This window comes from Esox lucius, chromosome 11, assembly GCF_011004845.1.
Source record: "Esox lucius isolate fEsoLuc1 chromosome 11, fEsoLuc1.pri, whole genome shotgun sequence".
NCBI classification, from domain to species: domain Eukaryota; kingdom Metazoa; phylum Chordata; class Actinopteri; order Esociformes; family Esocidae; genus Esox; species Esox lucius.
This window is the reverse complement of record NC_047579.1, coordinates 21,401,169-21,419,865: the sequence shown is the minus strand read 5'-3', so window position 1 is coordinate 21,419,865 and position 18,697 is coordinate 21,401,169. Positions and strand designations below refer to the sequence as shown.

The 18,697-nt window shown below is 41.3% G+C and overlaps 1 long non-coding RNA gene across 1 annotated transcript; it reads left to right on the top strand.

The window, feature by feature from the left end:
• The first annotated feature begins 12,853 nt into the window (after positions 1-12,853).
• Positions 12,854-17,785, top strand: LOC105012863. Its single transcript, XR_828198.2, has 3 exons — positions 12,854-12,885; positions 16,752-16,818; positions 17,718-17,785. It is a non-coding gene; the product is annotated as an uncharacterized LOC105012863 (long non-coding RNA).
• The last annotated feature ends 912 nt before the right edge of the window (positions 17,786-18,697 follow it).

Below are 18,697 nucleotides of genomic sequence, written 5' to 3'. Positions count from 1 at the left end.
AAAACGATTGTACTCCTGTAGAATCTTCACCTGGCCAGGCCAGAAGAGAATTGGCCACCTGTCATAGTCTGGCTCTTCTAGGTTTATAGCCAAGGTTCCCGACCCTACTACAGAGATTTTCCTAGCAAACATGCATCAGTTTTTGTTGTTGTTGTTTCTTATTGGAGTTGGAGAGTAACGGATTACAAGTAATTACACAAAAACAGTAAATGTAATCCGTTATGTTGCCAACATAAATATTGTAATCAGATTACAGATACTTTTGAGGGGAATAAAAGATTACTTTTTTATTACTTCAATTGAAAAAGAATAGGTGCGCGAAATAATTATCACACGTTTGAGTTCATTATTTACTGTTATAAAAACATCGTTATTTGAACCAAAATATTAATTGCGCGCCTCCGTTGTGTGTGTGATCATATGCGGGCAAAGGTGGACGCGTTTAGTGACGGAGGAAGCGCAAAATTTCTCTTGTTTGGTTGGTTGGATGGCTAGTAAAAACAGAGTAGCTAGGCTTTTTTTCCCAATAATATTAGCCGAGTCATATAAAATGTTACTTAGTTATCTACTCGACGCATGATTCTCAGAACAATGATGGCGCTGCCTTCAATATAAGACATTATATGGAATTGACCAAGACATTTGAGGAGAAAAGGTGTGTTGGGATGCACTCTGCCAAAAGGTGATTATTTGCATTTGACGCGGCCACATCAACTCCATCCATACAGGTAGTCCATGTGATTCTGCTTGTTCTCTGGATATTGTTTTCATTGATTATCATTGGCTGTTGATTTACTTTTAGCTAAGATTGCAGGTTTATAATCACAGTTTATTTCTATCATTTGTGTTTTGAAAATCCATTACTGGTGGCCATAATAGTCGCAGGTTACGTTCGCGCGGGCAAATCTCATTGCTATGCGGGTGTTCACGATCGCAAACGTGCATTTTCACAATGTTGGTTGTGGAGCAAATCATCAGACTACTGCAGATTTATTTTATGCGCGAAAAGCTACGGATATCTTAATTTTCTATACAACAATGTCATAAATTGCAATTACTTCAGAGTAATTGCAATTCATTTTTCAACAATGTTTTGATGCAATTAAAAACATGAATGAAACACAAATAACAGTACAGGCTTAAGCATCATTAGATTTTGGCTTATGTTCAGATAAAAAGTCAGATTCTGGAAGATCAAGGTTTATTGGATTAATTGGAATGACTGAATATCTGACAGACCTTTAGCGTGTAATGTAGAGATGTAGCCCAATCATGTAAGTAAAAAGCAACCCATTTCCAAAGGCACTGTAGCCTACACAACCCATAAAATGCGAATTCCGTTTTTGGCCAGCTATGTAAACTCTAACATTGATTGATTCTGCAAATGGTGTTCAGTTGTATATAAGCTATTCCTATTTGTTTTCCAATGGCTCTTAATATAAAAGTAATCTAAAAGTAATTCAAAGTAATCCGGTTACATTACTGAGTTTGAGTAATCAAAAAGTAATGTTACTGATTACAAATGTGGACAGGTAACTTGTAACTGTAACAGATTACATTATAATTTCACTCCCATAGCAAAGTCATATGACTAATGCTAAGGTCACTCCCACAGTCACACATGTAAGGTTACCTTCTAATGGTTGCTGTGTAAAATAGCCTGAAGTTTCTTGATGATGTACAATGAGGCCTGTTAACAACATGACTGAGTACTGCAAGGCACAATATTGCCCTCCTGGATTATTAGTAATGCTGTCAATGCTATATGAGGTTATAACATATGAGGTTAGCTTTCAGGTTTTCCAAGGTCTGTCAGAGGTAGCCAAAATGTTTGGCTTTTCTTCCTACTAATTGGTCTTTTGACCATTCACATCAGATCACATCAGATCATATATTTTTCAGTGCTAATCTGATTGTTTGAAAAATACATTGGCGGGGGAAAAACATTTATCTGAATTGAGTTGGCTGCCTTAATGCATCCAGAAAAACATATTAGTACTGAAACTATACTTATCCTTGATCAATCACTAGCAGAGTTTCCTTTTAATTATACACTTGTGGTGTATTTTATATGTATATACTATATGTAATGGATTAGAAGTAATTATCAGAGTACTTTTATAGAAATGTTATACTGACTCTATTACCATTCTGGATATGTATTTATTTAGGTAAGAATGTATACACTTAACACCCATTAACTTTACCCAAGTCTTTAAAACCTGTAAATTCAGCATGTGTATGGCCATTTTATCTGCTGGGCAGGTTTCTTGCTAGGCTGGTTATTCAAGGAGGCCTCATTATGACCTTAATATGCTTTATAATGGACCACTCAACTTCATCAATACATGTAAATAAGATGACAGCATTACACTCAGGAAACTTGTTTGGCAGGTAAAAAAAAGGTTGATCCCTGGACCTTGACCTATTTGCTGGTAAATGACAGTGAAACCAAGCAAAATATAAAAACTCAGTGGATGCTTTTAATTTCTATGTTCCCAGAAGAAGCCATTTATAACCCTGTTTCCCAAAAGTTGGGATGCTGTACAAAAAGCAAATAAAAATAGAATGCAAATATGGAATTGAAAATATTACTAAGACAACAAATTTGATTGTTTTTGGAGAAATACATGCCCATTTTGAATTTGATGCCAGCAACATATTTCTAAAAAGTTGGGACAGGGGCATGTTTACCACTGTGTTGCGTCACTTCTTTTGGGACCTGAGCAGACCAATTGCTGTAAGTGAAACATTTTGAAAGTGAAATGCTTTCCCATTAATGCTTGATATATGATTGCAGCTGCTCAACAGTTTGGGTCTCCTTTTTCATATTTTTTGTTTTATAATGTGCCAAATGTTTTCAATGGGTGAAATGTCTGGACTGCAGGCAGGCCAGTTTAGCACCCGGACTCTTTTACTACGGAGCCATGCTGTTGTAATATGTGCAGAATGTGGTTTGGCTTTGTCCTGCTGAAATAAGCAAGGCCTTCCCTGAAAATGACAATGTCTGGATGGCAGCATATTTAGCTCCAAAACCTGTATATATTGTTGAGCATTAATGATGCCTTCACAGATGTGCAAGTCACCCATGCCTTGTGCACTAATGCACCTCCATACTGTCACGGATGCTGGCTTTTGAACTGTGCGCTGACAACAAGCCAGATGGTCCCTCTCCTCTTTACCCCAGAGGATTTGGCATCCATGATTCCCAAAAATAATTTCAAACCACAGGACAGTTTTTCACTTCACCTCAGTCCAAAATGAGCTTGGGCCCAGACAAGGTGGCGGCGTTTCTGGAAATTGTTTATATATGGTAAAATGTTAACTTGCATGGTAGAATTTGTACAATGGGTTTCAGATTCTGAGCCCATGCAGTGATGGCCACTATAAAAGTGTGTGTTTTAAATGCAGTGCCGCCTGAGGGGCCGAAGATTACGGCCATCCGATATTGGTTTTCGGCCTTGTCTTGGTAATGTAGTACACCAACCCAAACAACACACTTTTGAGAGACACCAACTGATTTTTTTGCTTGGATTTCTATTTGACATTTTACTGCATTAAACTAAACGTCCCAGCTGAACCAAATCTATGTTACAAGCTGCTGCACTGCAAAATAACCTCCACACTTTAATACATCAAAATTCCATACCCATTCTTTCTTGGAAACATTTTACATTTTTACATACAGAAATGGGCAATTTGACCTCTTTCCCTATTTTCTTAATTTCACTCTAACATGACACATGTTAATGGGAGTTGGTTTGTCAAAACACCCAGCTGCACCCTGGCATTGGTTAGACAAAACACCCAGCTGCACCCTGAGTGAACAGTCGTCACCCCATCCCCAGCATCTGATTGTTTGTGAAAGCAGACACCTGTATACCCAGTCTGAGGTGAGTAATGACTCATTCAGTAGTTCACCTGCCTCCCGGTCCTCCTTACACGCAACAGTCTCAGCTCTCACGCCATCCACACCAACAAAGACTTTATACCATAATATTTATATCCGAGGTAGCCAACTTTACACAGGTCCTGGATGTTTGTGATGTATTATCAATTTTATGGTCACAGCAAGGTTTGGTTTGCACGAAAAAACCTGTGGCTAGGCAAGGTTAAATATCCTTCTGGAAAGTCATTGCATATATAGGCTTCATTTCAACCTCCACACAGATTATTTGACTTATTAGTCATCAGAAGTGAATGTGCCAGATTTGGGTTTGAGCAAAGTCTTGTGAGAGGTTGACCTCTACATTGTAGATTGTTGTTATAGACCAAGGATATTCAAAACCTTACCCATACGAGGTCCAGTGCCTGCTATTGTTCTCTAATGCTTGATCATTAATTGCACACACCTGATGTCCCAAGTTTAAGTCATTCCCTTTTGTAAAAAAGAAAACAGTAACTGTCCTCAAAATCAGGATTAGAAGTGGAGGTTAATAGGCTATGGATTGGTGAAAAGTAATGTATTGTATCAGGAACTGTTTGTTACTCTGCTATTTAAAAAGACATATTTGTGGAACACTAGTTTAGCTGCATCCTTCGTGGTTCTGATGGACTTTGATCGAGGTCAGCCAATATGTTTTGGTGGTAATCCCCCCTCAGCCCCTCTCTGTGCTGTGCTGTTTCCTCCCTGGGGGGTCAGAACGGTTACGCTTTCCATCAATACACCGTAATTGACATTAAGACAGCCTCAGATGGAAACACATGTCTTCCTAGAGGGTCCGCGTGAGGTCCCGAACGGGTAGTGTCCGAGACCCTTGTCACGTTTTTTAATCACGTTTCCGTCCCGACTTCTCCATTTGACGTGTGAATCATGAAGTGTGAATTAATTAGGAGTTAGACCAATCAGGTGAGTCTTATCAATCATATTTGCGTCGGGAATCCATCACATTCGTAATCTTGTTTTGTTCTGAACCATAACATTACCGATAGCTTATTCACTGAGAAGGATGTGCTACAGTTTAATGCACTGACAGGCGAATGCATAGGTAGACCCCAGGCGGGGGCTTGAACCCCTGCCCTTTTCCCCTCAGAGAGCAGGCACATGTAAAAGTAGGCTCAACCTGAGGAGTGCACATGCCCTTTTTGTCCCTCCACTCCATAGTGCCCATCTTGATGGTTGGGACGCGTGACGCTTTGCTCCTATGGGCACATGTCTCCCAATGTAGTTTTCTCTTTTGGAATAGGATTATTTTTCAGTTTGGGCAGATGTCTTCTGGGCACAGCCCTGACTACTGAGTTGCATGGTTGTTCCACCTAGCTATCTTAAAATGTATGCACTAACTGTATACGAGTGTCGGTTAAATTATTCAAATGTATACAGTGACTGTACAAGAGTGTCTGTTATATGATTAAAATGTATACAGTAACTATATAAAGGTGTCTTTTAAATTATTCAAGTGTATACAGTAACTGGATAAGGGTGTCTGCTAAATGATTCATATGCAAATGTAAAAAGAATAGAGAATGCATGCCTACATTCAGTATTTCTGACTGCATATCAGTGTACTACTGCAGCATGTGTTTAAATCCAACTGCTCTTACAGCAAAAACTCTCCACATCTTCCCCTCCTGTTCAATATACCATGAAATCTAGAAAAATATATATATTTAAAAAAAACCTTGGACAGGTTTATGGAAACCTAGCTACTACAGAAATTGCTGTCAAATGCCTTGATTTATTGTTGTATAAATGCATACAACTTTTCAGGAGCCCTGAAAAAAGGATTTGTGAAATCCCAAATAACCCCGTTCCTGTTTGCTCTCAGCCTTCCATTTGTGCGTTCATGCCCACCTCCGCCTTTTGCACAATTGTCCCTTCAACCGAATGTGGATAATTACATGACACGTGCCTTCATTTATGTCTGAATACTTGACAAATACACATGAAACCTGCCACTAAATGTTTAGTTCATGAGATGGATTAATTCTGAAAGGACAGGAGGGATTTGTTATTTAAAATGTCACGCTTGTTTTATTATTTAGAAGCAGAACATTTGTTGCATCATTCAAGTCACAAGTGTGAGTTTATTGATCACCTTGCCACTCTCTGGCAGTCACCCTTTGAGTTTCATCAGCAACACGTGAGAATGGAAGGCACTTTGAGCCAGTGACTAATGCAGGGGCTTTTTGGGGATTAATGGACTGTGTGATATTTTTATTGTGGCCACTACATGGTACTGTAGTAAAATGATCTAAAACCAGTTACCAAATTAAAACAATTTGAATAAATAAGGAATGCCCCTGATAATCAAGATGGAAGTGTGTAATTATTTTACCCATAGCAAGTCCCACCTAGTGGACTACATAAAAAACACCATTAAAAAGCATTCCTAAACAGAATGTAGACAGGTGAGAGGACTTGCACAACTTGACCACAACAGGACAAGCAGGAATGATTTGCCAAAACTCCTTAAACTGTACAACATTAAAAAGGCATTCTGTAGAAAGAACTGCAACAAAATGATGTTATTTTTATTTCTCAAAATTACTTTCTATAATGTTTTATCTATGAATATAGCATCGTCCTAAATTGCATATCATTTGTGTTAGGCTTTTATTTAATGTTCATTGGTCCCTGCCTTGCTGCTTCAGACTGCGTTCTGCCAATTCGAGTTCGCAGTTGTAGGCCATAGGCTAAGCGTGAATGTGGGGATAGCCCCTATCTCACAATGAAATGTACACTGTATGTGTGAAAATATTAATACGCATGCCCAGAATTTTAGTGTGATCAATGTAGGTCACACAAATTTGATGCCAAGTGGGGCTGACAGCCGGTAGCCCCACTACAGCATAATTTCATATTTCAGACCTGAAAATTGTCTGTCTGGCGCCAACATTAGTCGGCAAGAAGAGCGAGGAGTGTAGATTGTCTTAGCTAGCTTGTTAGCTTCACAAACGCCTGATAACTTGAGAAAGTGGATTTCATATTCGAGCACCGGTTTTAAACCCTTAAATTGAAGGAGAAACCTGAAGGAAAGTGACTTGGTGCCCATCAGCCACGGGACATTGTCATCACGCAAACTGCTGTTAAAAGTAAAAGCAGGTTTAACATGGAGTGGTTTTTGAAGAAAAAGTGGCTAACGGTTAGCATACAAAAGAAGGCACTCTTCTGTTTTCTATGTCTGCTATTTAGTGGAGATGGTACTTGGTCTAGGACAGGTTACAAAGATTTGAAACATCCTTCTGAGAGGATTGCAAAACATGAGAGCAACGGGAGTCATCTGGACAATGCAGTGAAATTGGGATTACTTGGAAGGGTAAATGTCACAGCCCAAGTTGACAGTGCATACAGGCACTCCATTCAGCAGCATAACAAACAGGTAGAGGAAAACAGGTACGTTCTCAGTCAGATCATAACATGTATTAAATTGTGTGGAAAATGTGAAACCACACTGCGGGGGCACGACAAGTTGGTGGACTCTCTGAATCCTGGAATATTCAGATGCATTTTCGAGACTATGTGTGAGGGCGATTCGAGACTTCAGAGGCACTATGACGCTCAGCCCATCTTCAAAGGGACATCTAGCCACTGTACAAAACTAACTGTTAGACTGTGTGTATGACGTGTACAGGGAGGAGGTAGCCATGCAAGTGGACGAGACATAATTTGTTGCCATACAGGCAGATGAGACAACTGATGTCTTCTGTAAATCACAAATGGGGGTTGTGTTGCGATACATGTTGCCTGACAATACAGTGACAGAGAGGTTTTTGGAGTTTGTGGAAGTCAAAGATAAAACTGGACTCGGCCTCTCTAATAGCATCAAGGGTGTGCTGGAACCACTGAAGCTGGGAGAAAAGCTGATCGCTCAGACTTATGATGGTGGGGCTTTAATGAGTGGAAATGTCAGAGGGGTACAGACGCTAATGAAAGAGACATACCCACATGCACAATTTTTCACTGCTATGCTCACCAGCTGAACCTGACCTTGCAGCAACTTTGCTCAGCAAGGATGAACATCCTGAAGTTTTTTTTTGCAGATTTAACTGCTTTTGCCACTTTTTTCTCTGGCTTCCAAAACGTGTTGCAGCACTTGTTGAGGCAACACAGAGACACAGCCGTGACTCAACGCATTTGCCATGTTGTCCATCGAAAGCCAGCTGAATCAGCAGCTACATGACTTCATTCCTAAAGTCATCGAAAAGTTTGCCTATAGAGGAAGAACCGTTGTGCCACCTTTCTCTTCAAGTAAGCCCTCAGCCTTGGTGAGTGAAAGCATATTTTATAGGGCTGTCAAAATTAACACGTACATTTTTGCATCCATTTTTGCATATTTAACTCGTTAAAACAAAATAAAGAAATTAACGCAGTTGTGTTTGTTTACTTCATGTGACGGCTGACCTATGACCTGACCTATGACCTACATGGTGCCACCCACCAAACTCCCATGAACCCTCCATCACCCTGTAGAGGGTATAGAGCTGGTCCAGTGTTCCACACTGTTCCTCCTGAATCCGAGGTTCTACTATCGGCCGTATTCTCCTCTCCAGAACCCTGGCATAGACTTTCCCGGGGAGGCTGAGAAGTGTGATCCCCCTATAGTTGGAACACACACTCCGGTCCCCCTTCTTAAAAGTACTCCTTCCACCGCCCGACGAAATCCCCAGTTGAGGTCAACAGCTGCCCACCTCTACTGTAAACAGCGTTGGTAGGGCACTGTTTCCCTCTCCTGAGGCGCCGGATGGTTTGCCAGAATCTCTTTCTAAACAAGCCGATAGTCCTTCTCCATGGCCTCACCGAACTCCTCCCAGGCCCGAGCCTCCACAACCACCCGGGCTGCAGTCCGCTTGGCCTTTATGGACAGAATTTCTAGGCGCAGCCAGGGGCCGGAGGGTGTCAGGTTTGGGGACCACACGATTTCGTCTCTGCTCTTTGTGGATGATGTTGTCATGTTGGCCCCTTCAAGCCAGGACCTTCAGCATGCAATTGGACGGTTTGCAGCCGAGTGTGAAGCGGTGGGGATGAAAATCAGTACCTCCAAATCCGAGGCCATGGTCCTCAGTCGGAAAAGGGTGGCTTGCCCACTTCAGGTTGGTGGAGAGTGCCTGCCTCAAGTGGAGGAGTTTAAGTATCTAGGGGTCCTGTTCACGAGTGAGGGAAGGATGGAACGGGAGATTGACAGACGGATCGGCGCAGCTTCTGCAGTAATGCGGTTGATGTATCGGTCTGTCGTGGTGAAGAAAGAGCTGAGCCGCAAGGCGAAGCTCTCGATTTACCTGTCAATCTACGTTCCTACTCTCACCTATGGTAAAGAGCTTTGGGTCATGACCGAAAGGACAAGATCCCGGATACAGGCGGCCGAAATGAGCTTTCTCCGCAGGGTGGCTGGGCGATCCCTTAGAGATAGGGTGAGAAGCTCGGTCACCCGGGAGGAGCTCAGAGTAGAGCCGCTGCTCCTCCACATCGAGAGGGGTCAGCTCAGGTTGTTTGGGCATTTGTTTCGGATGCCTCCGGAACGCCTTCCTGGGGAAGACCTAGGACACACTGGAGGGACTATGTCTCCCGGCTGGCCTGGGAACGCCTCGGTGTCCCCCCGGAAGAGCTGGAGGAAGTGTCTGGGGAGAGGGAAGTCTGGGCATCCCTGCTTAGACTGCTGCCCCCGCGACCTGGCCCCGGATAAGCGGAAGAAGATGGTTATGTTTTTTATGGTTTTTATCTTTGGAGAAAACAAAAGTAATCTGTGCAGTTTCCAAGGCCGAATTTCATTACCACAGAAGTAATTCATCTTTGAAATATAACCTCAAAGCAAAACACCCTACCGTAACTATTTTTACAGGGCTTTGCGAGTGTGGTACTCATGGCTGAATAACGAAGTTTGTAAGTAAGAAGCTAACTAATGATTTGGCTAACTGGGTAGCTAAAAACTGCCACCCAATTAGCATAGAAGACTATGGACTGAGAGAAGTCATTCAAATTGCATCGGGAGACACCTCTTATAATCTACCCTCGAGAGGAACCATTGTGTCAAGAATACACACTTTGTATGAAAGCGAGGGGACACGGAAGATGAACATGCTTGAGCAAGCAAAGAACGTCGCTCTTACAGGTGACCATTGGACTTCTGTGAACAATGACAACTACTTAGGCGTCCCAGCACACTTCATTGATAATGAATGGAATCTGCAATCGTTCGCACTGACTGTAAGTAAAACAGAAGAGTGCTGATCATTTTCTGGATGTCGTAAAAGAATGGAAAATCAAGGAAAAGTTAACCACACTTGGCACTGACAGTGGTCGTAACATGGTTGCAGCCGCAAGACAACTTCCATTTGAACACCTGCCCTGCACGGCTCACAGTCTGCAAAGAACTGTCACGGTTTCCCTTCCCAAAGTGTTCTGGTCAAATGTCGCAAGATTGTCGGGCACTTTAAGCATAGTCCATCAAACGCTCAGGAATTAAGAGAACAACAAGTTGCACTCATTCAGGATGTTCCAACAAGATGGAATTCTACCATAGAGATGGTCAAGTGAATCCAGCTAAACAAATCTCCACTGACCACTACCCTGGCTCAGCAAAACAGCAAGATTGCCATGTTGACTGCACAGGAGCTTGCCAAACTGCAATCACTGGAGGAGCTACTTGAACCTTGCAGGTACGTTTATCTTTTCTCTCTTAATCTCTCTCTCTGTCTTCCATGTATGTGCAGTTTTTCTCTTCCTCCCCCTGTGTGCTGTCTCGATCTTTCTGTGTTTTGTGTGTGTGCTGTCTTTCTCTCCCTTAGTGTCTTCTGTGTTGTGTGTGCTGTCTCTCTCTCTCCCCCTCTGTGTGTTGTGTGTGTGTTTGCTGTGTGCTGTCTCTCCAACTGTCTTCTGTGTGTGTGTTCTCGCTCTCTCCCTGTATCTTCTGTGTGTGCCTGCATGTGTAGCATATGGACAGGAAGGTAGTGAGTGTTTTTCTCTGTGTAATATTGAAACAATTTACTGACGTGTTTAAAACAGTGCAGATATGTGACTGAACTGCTGGGGGGAGAGCAGTATGTCTCCTGTTCCGTGGTGTTGCCAGCCCTGTGCCACTTATTCAGAGTTATGGAGCCCTCAGACAATGATCCAGTCTATGTAGTGAGGTTTAAGACATTCTTTACCACAGACCTGGCTGAACGCAAGGACAGCACCAACCTCACGTGGCTAAAGATGGCTACTGCACTTGACCCCAGGTTTAGGGACCTGAAGTGTCTTCCCAAAGCTGAAAGGAGTGAGGTGTGGGCTTCAATAAGCAACCTGGTGGTGGGTGAGAGGCCTACACAACAACCACCTTCAGAGACAACAGAGAAACAGCCGCCAAAGAAGAGAAGGATGTCCGTCTTCTTGCTGGGTCCTACAGATGAAGAGGAAGAGACCACAGAACAATGTGTGGACCGCTACAAAGCAGAGCCCAAAATGGACATGGTGGGATGTCCACTAAAGTGGTGGTCAAAGAGAGAAGGAGCACATGCCAGGCTGGCACGCATTGCACGCAAGTACCTTTCAACCCCTGCAAGCACGGTGCCTTGTGAGAGGTTGTTCTCACTCTCAGGCCACATCATCCAAAAGAAGCAAGCTGATTTGTCCCCTGATAATGCAAACAGACTGGTCTGTCTCAGTAACTGGCTGAAGTAAAGCAGGACTAAGCCAAATTGTTGCTGTTGTTGTTCTGAAAGAAATTCAACCTTCTGAACTTAACAGAATCTTTCCTTCGTTTTTTTTCTTCATATTTGCAAAGTTATGTGATTGAGCATTTAAATATCCATTATTACAAGCTTCAGTCTTAAATAAAAAAAAGGGATTAATCGTGATTAATCACAACAAATTGTGCAATTAATTAGATTTTTTTTTATAGATTGACAACCCTAATATTTTATCATCCTGCCTTTGTGGTGCTGGTCCGTCCATTGGTCATATTTTTGTGCTGGATCGATTGATATAGATGGTGACGAGTGTCAGTGTGTCCATACTTATCTATTAAGGTTGTTGTCATAGAATGGATCTGTTTCCCTAAAAAGTTGTCTTTCCGCTTCGTTGTGGCCTGCAGTGGTGTTGAGCTCATTGCTGTTCGTGTACGGCCCTGTAGGCACGTTGGTTCTGAGCTTGGTTGCATTCCTAATTTAGGTTTGTAAATGTGACAGTGGTAAGTTTACATGGGTCTGAATGCACAGGCCTAGATACAGAGGGCAGAACTGCTGAGCGAAACATTCAAAGTCTGGTGCTCTCCAAATTGATGCACAATGCCACATCTCCACTATCATTGAATAGTCAATGACAAAACACACTTGTGTTTCATTAACAAAACAGTGCTCTTCACAGTATTGTGGTCTCAACAAACAAGTCACAAGGGAAATTGCATTTGACCAGGGTCTTTGGGCGGAGCGAGGACTGGTGGGGCTTCAAGGACCCGCCGTACCGGTTCTCGCCGCCAGAGGTAAAGGCCCCGGCGCCCTCTCCTGTCCCGGCCGCCCCGGCGCCCTCTCCTGTCCCGGCCGCCCTGGCGCCCTCTCCTGTCCCAGCCGCCCCGGCGCCCTCCTCTGGCCCTCCGCCGACCCTCCGTCTGCTCTCCCGGCCTCTGGCCCTCCGTCGGCTCTCCCGGCCGCCGGCCCTCCGTCGGCTCTCCCGGCCACCGACCCTCCGCCGGCCCTCCGTCGGCTCTCCCGGCCGCCAGCCCTCCATCGGCTCTCCCGGCCGCCAACCCTCCGTCGGCTCTCCCGGCCGCCGACCCTCCGTCGGCTCTCCCGGCCCCTGATCCTCCGCGCCACCGTGCCATATATTCTCAAGTTCCCATATCTCACGAACACATCCCAGACTGTCACATGTTTTCAATCCTTCACACCAGGTCCCAATTTGTTTAAATGTTTCCCCTCTGCTCCCCACATTGTGGATCATTGTTGCTGTTATTGTCTGTTCGTTTATCGGTGAGTGTTGCTTGTTTGTACTGTCTGAAAATTGCCTGTTAAGACGCATGTTGCACACTTTTATTTCATTCAGTCGTTTGTAGAGTTTTCCGTTCGGTTTGTTTGTATGGTTATTAAACCCATGAATGTGATATATGCCTGCACCTGGTTCCTTGCCAACACGACACCAACTGGAAGCATTACATACACACACAGTAGCCTACCAGTCAAAAGTTTTAAAAAGTTAATTTTTTCATGTTTCTCAAAGTTTAATGTTCCCTTATGCTCACCAAGGCTATATTTATTTTATCAAAAATACATTAATATTGTGAAATATTATTCCAATAATACTGCAATTTTATATGTGAATATATAGTAAAGTGTAATTTATTCCTGTAATCAAAGCTGATTTTTTTGCATCATTAGTTCAGTGTCACATGATCCTTCAGAAAACATTCTAAAATAGCTAGCCTACTGATGTTATGAATTTGATGCTCAAGAAACATTATCAATTTTGAAAACAGTTGTGTTGCTTATCGTTGTTCTTTTCTTCTTCTGAAAACCAATATATACAACATTTCAAAGATTATGGTTAAGTAATGTAGCCTATATGAAAAAATTATACTTTTATTTAGCAAGGATGTAATAAATTAATAAAAGGTTGATCAACATTGATCAAAATTAAGAACCTTTCTTAACTGAGCACCAATAATAATTGAGCATACAATCAACATTTTACTATGATTTCTAATGAATCATGTGAAATTGAAAACTGGAGTAGGTCCAATGATACAGAAAATTCTGCTTTTACATCACAGGAATAAATGACATTGTAATTATACATATAATATAATATATAACCAAAAATAGCTACAAAATAGCAAATAGCTTGTAATAATATTTCACAATATCAGTGTATGTTTAATAATAAAAAAAAAACATAGTGAGCTTAAGAGACATATAGGCTTATAGGCCTTTACAATACACACGTGTATAAACACAGCAAACAGATTGTGGTGCGTGTATTTGTGACAATTTTTATATTATTAACAAAACACAGCATACAGTAAGTAAAAACACTTACCTTGAAGTTTATGTTGCATCCACACATCCTGTGATCCGCATCAGTGTTTGTTAAAAGTTGAAAACGCACAGGATAACAGTAACCTATAAGTGAATATTGTGATTTGGTTTGCCGATTCTTTAGGTCTTACCTTGTTACTTCAACTAGCCTACTGTTAGAAAAAAGTGGGCTGGTGCACCGTCTATAATTCTCTCTCATTCAGTGTCTTTCCCATTCAGTTAGTTGTGCACAAACAAACGAGAATTTGGAGCATGTAGGGGGGGCTGGTGACGTCATCAACAATAATTTAATGTCTAATATTTTAAAACCCAACGCAGCAAAAACTAAACTTTTACCGGCACAAACCAGCACAAACGAAGCACAACCGAACGAGACTATTGTGGGTGAATTTGGAGCATGTGGGGGGCTGAGTGACCTCAGAATGACCACCTAATATTATTTTAATATCTAAAAAACTGAAGCAACTCAAACAAACCTTTTAACAGCAGAAACCAGCTCAAATGGAGCACAAATGATTGTGTCTATTTTGGGTACATTTGGAGCATGTGGGGGGGGGGGGCTGGTGACATCATCGTCTATAATTCAATTTCTAATATTTTAAAACCCAATGCAGCACAAATGAAACTTTTACCGGCACAAACCAGCACAAACGCAGCACAACGAACGAGACTATTTTGGGTGAATTTGGAGCATGTGACCTCAGAATGACCTAAAAATATTATTTTAATATCTAAAAAACCGAAACAGCACAAACAAAACTTTTTACAGCACAAACCAGCACAAAGGGAGCACAAACAATTGAGCATAGTTTGACAACGTTTTGAGTTGGGTGGGGGGCCAACTTCACGCAGCTCTACAACACCTGGTAGAAACAAGCCACTCTGTCGTTCAAAGTATTTTGTGGAGCCACGCTGTTTGTTGATGTGTTAAATAAACACATAATTAGCAAGAGGGAGTTTTGTAGCTTTACTGGTATGTATCCTATATTTTGAATTGGTTTGTGGCCCATTGTTTACATATAAAAATGTCACTGCCTACCGGAAGTATAGCTGAACATCAAGACTAAGTAACATCCTTGTCTACACCCAATTTGTTTTCACACAGAGAACGCCTGTAGCTCATTTTCAATTTGCGTTGCAAAGCAGTGTATGAGCTGTGGAATTATTTATGAGGTCATTACAGTGAAGCGTCAGTGTCCATCCTGACTATATTTTGTACATCATCCATCTTTTGCCTTGTCTCTTTTGTACGTGTTGTTGTCCATCATATTAACAGAGGGGGTAAAGTAGGAATGTCTGTAATTCTTCATTGTGGAATGAGGCAGAGTAGTTTAATGGTTGAAGGCTCTGAATAGTAACCAAAAGGTTGCTACTGTAGATCAAATCCCTGTGTTGGAAAGGTAAAAAAAAAACTGTTGTTCTGTCCCAGAGCATAGTTAATCCTAGCTAGTCCCAAGGCGTTGCTGAAAATGACAATATGTTGCTTGAGAATGCTTTAACAGAAATATTTTACACAGTGTATTGAGGCAAAGCAACTACCAATATATGTTAATAATCAAGAGAGAGAAAGAGGCAAAACAACAGATGATCAACAGATCAATTCAAATTGGTTCATTTCTGGGGCCCAAAACTGGACAGTACATAACAAATGACAACATGTTCTCTTTCATTTTGAGCTGATATTAAAAACAAATCTACTTCATTGAATTATTGATTAGCTAATATTACTGGACCACCCTAGGGGACACACTTTGGTCCTTATGATTTATCTTTGTCAATAAATAGTTTGCCATGTACAAATGTTTTGTTACACTTGGTTCTATAGGGAATAGCAGTAAACGCCTATTTCATATTATTAAAATAAAAATCCTCCTGCATCCATTTGGTTTTCTTCTAGATGTTATGGGCTGCCCAGACTTTTATTATCCAGCTTTCATTCATGTGATTCTTAAGTAATTCAATAGAAGTAGGACCAACATTATTTCAAAAGTTTCGATCAGATTTTTCCATTGAAAAATCGTTTCCAAAACTCTGTACCTAATGATAAAAAAACAATTAGTTACATTGACACATACCTGCAAAATCGTTCTAGATTTTCAAACAACCTAACTTGCAGTTACGTCAAAACCCTTTTGCACATACCTTTTGTTGTTATATAAATGTGGGCTTTTTTCATTGGGTCTGTTTTCCTTACAAGGTAATTATGTATTTTCATCAGGTTGAATGTGGTGCATGTTTTTACGTAGTCAATGTCTGGGTAATAACCATGAATCGATACTTGTAATGGAGTCAGTGTGTCTACATGTGATCCCATTCATTATGACCTAAAAGAAAAAAAACGGAAACTAGATTAGAACACGTACTCTGGAACCAGGAGACATTTTGATGACTTTAGGACTGATTGAGGATTCTTTAGGGTCAAGGCGGTGAAACAAGGCAGTAATCATACAGGTATCCCAATGTTTACCAATTGAATGTGATTAGACGGAGGCAGCCTACAGGGATCTAATTGGGTTAATCTAAAGATAAACCAGGTTGTTGTTGATGACTCAGAAGCCATTAACCCACTTTACTCATAATCAACCTGGTTTCTGTGTCACCTCTGCACTTAAATCTGGCTCTGGACAGGATGAATCCTATACAAAGATATCAGACCTCAAAACATTAATGACTTGTTCTGCATTGGTCCTGAAACTGTGGGATTATGATTTAGAAGAAGTTCTATATTTAAAACGTGTTTGTGTGTGTGTAGTACATAATACACTTAACTACCTTCATATTTTCCATGTCTGCTCTACTAACAGATTTTGAACTGTTCTTTGTCTGCAATGCTTGGGAACATTAAGGCCTTCTGTGATGAAACCCAATCAGGTACCTCTCACCTTGCTATAAACGCATACAACTTTTCTGGGGATGATTTTCCACCACATGCAATGCTGGAGCCCTGAAAAAAAGATTAGCAAAATCCCAAATAACCCTGTTCCTGTTTGCTCTCAGCCTTCAATTTGTGCATTCATGCACATCTCCGCCTTTTGCACAATTGTCCCTTTAACCGAATGTGGATAATTACATGACACGTGCCTTCATTTATGTCTGAATACTTGACAAATACACATGAAACCTGCCACTAAATGTTTAGTTCATGAGATGGATTTATTCTGAAAGGACAGGAGGGATTTGTTATTTAAAATGTCACGCTTGTTTTATTATTTAGAAGCGGAACATATGTTGCATCATTCAAGTCACAAGTGTCTCCTGAAGTGGATGAGTTTATTGATCACCTTGCCACTCTCTGGCAGTCACCCTTTGAGTTTCATCAGCAACACGTGAGAATGGAAGGCACTTTGAGCCAGTGACTAATGCAGGGGCTTTTTGGGGATTAATGGACTGTGTGATATTTTTATTGCGGCCACTACATGGTACTGTAGTAAAATGATCTAAAACCAGTTACCAAATTAAAACAATTTGAATAAATAAGGAATGCCCCTGATAATCAAGATGGAAGCGTGTAATTATTTTACCCATAGCAAGTCCCACCTAGTGGACTACATAAAAAACACCATTAAAAAGCATTCCTAAACAGAATGTAGACAGGTGAGAGGACTTGCACAACTTGACCACAACAGGACAAGCAGGAATGATTTGCCAAAACTCCTTAAAACGTTCAGTTGTGACACTTTACAGAGTAAAACGTTTGTGTGTTTGTGTGTGTGTGTGGTACGTAATACACTTAACTACCTTCATATTTTCCATGTCTGCTCTACTAATAGACTTTGAACCGGTCTTTGTCTGCAATGCTTGGGAACATTGAGGCCTTCTGTGATGAAACCCAATCAGGTACCTCTCACCTTGCTGTTACTTGCTCCAACTCTGGGTCTGTGTAACGAGGGCAAAGTCGGTGCTATAGTCCTATTCACTGGTTGGTTATCAGTCCGCCATGTACCCTTTCAAGCATCTACACAGAGACACGTGAGGTGTGGTTCTTTAGTGCGATGGAACAAAGAGAAAGACGGAGAAGTGGAGAACCGAGCACAGTATAAACTAAACATCATTGAATAGGCTGCTCCTGTGAACCTTTTTGTGTACCTCGCTGACCGTTCTGGTATCCTGTAATGATAAGAATGTTTACCCTGTCTTGTTTGTTTAGAAAACCTAGTCTGCTTTTTGCTTGTTGCCGCTTTCATCAGTTCCATTACAACTCCTGAGTTCTAGAAACATTACAAGGCCTTTCTCTAGTGTTGCACTCGTCTGGTGCATTAACCAAGGGTCCAGTTTCCCAATAAAAATGGAATTTAGGCTACAGTTATAGCAATGTAGAGTATCTTTCCTACATTGGAAAATAATGTAACGTGCATTTCCCAAAATGCCTTGCAGAGAGCCTGCCTGCTTAGTCAGCCAACCTAATTCTGATATTTCTCCCACTATCTTTTGACCATCATACCAGATCTTTTCACATCAGACTGTTTTGAGAGCACATCTAATTGACACCATGTTTAGCAGCAATCTTTGATAAACAAAGTCCACAAAGGGCAAGAAAGCTTCTAATGAAACAGTCTCTGAGTCGTTTGTGGCACTCAATAAATTATAAGAAAATGTATGTGCAACTTTAGGTTTAAGTAAACAGCTGAAATATTTAACAGTGACTCTGTAAAAAGGTTCAAGAGATTAACTTAGCCTTGAGATGCTTTTAAAACTGATATCAGATCAGTACATATAAAGGTTTGTCCAATTTTGTATATTTGCTGCTTCT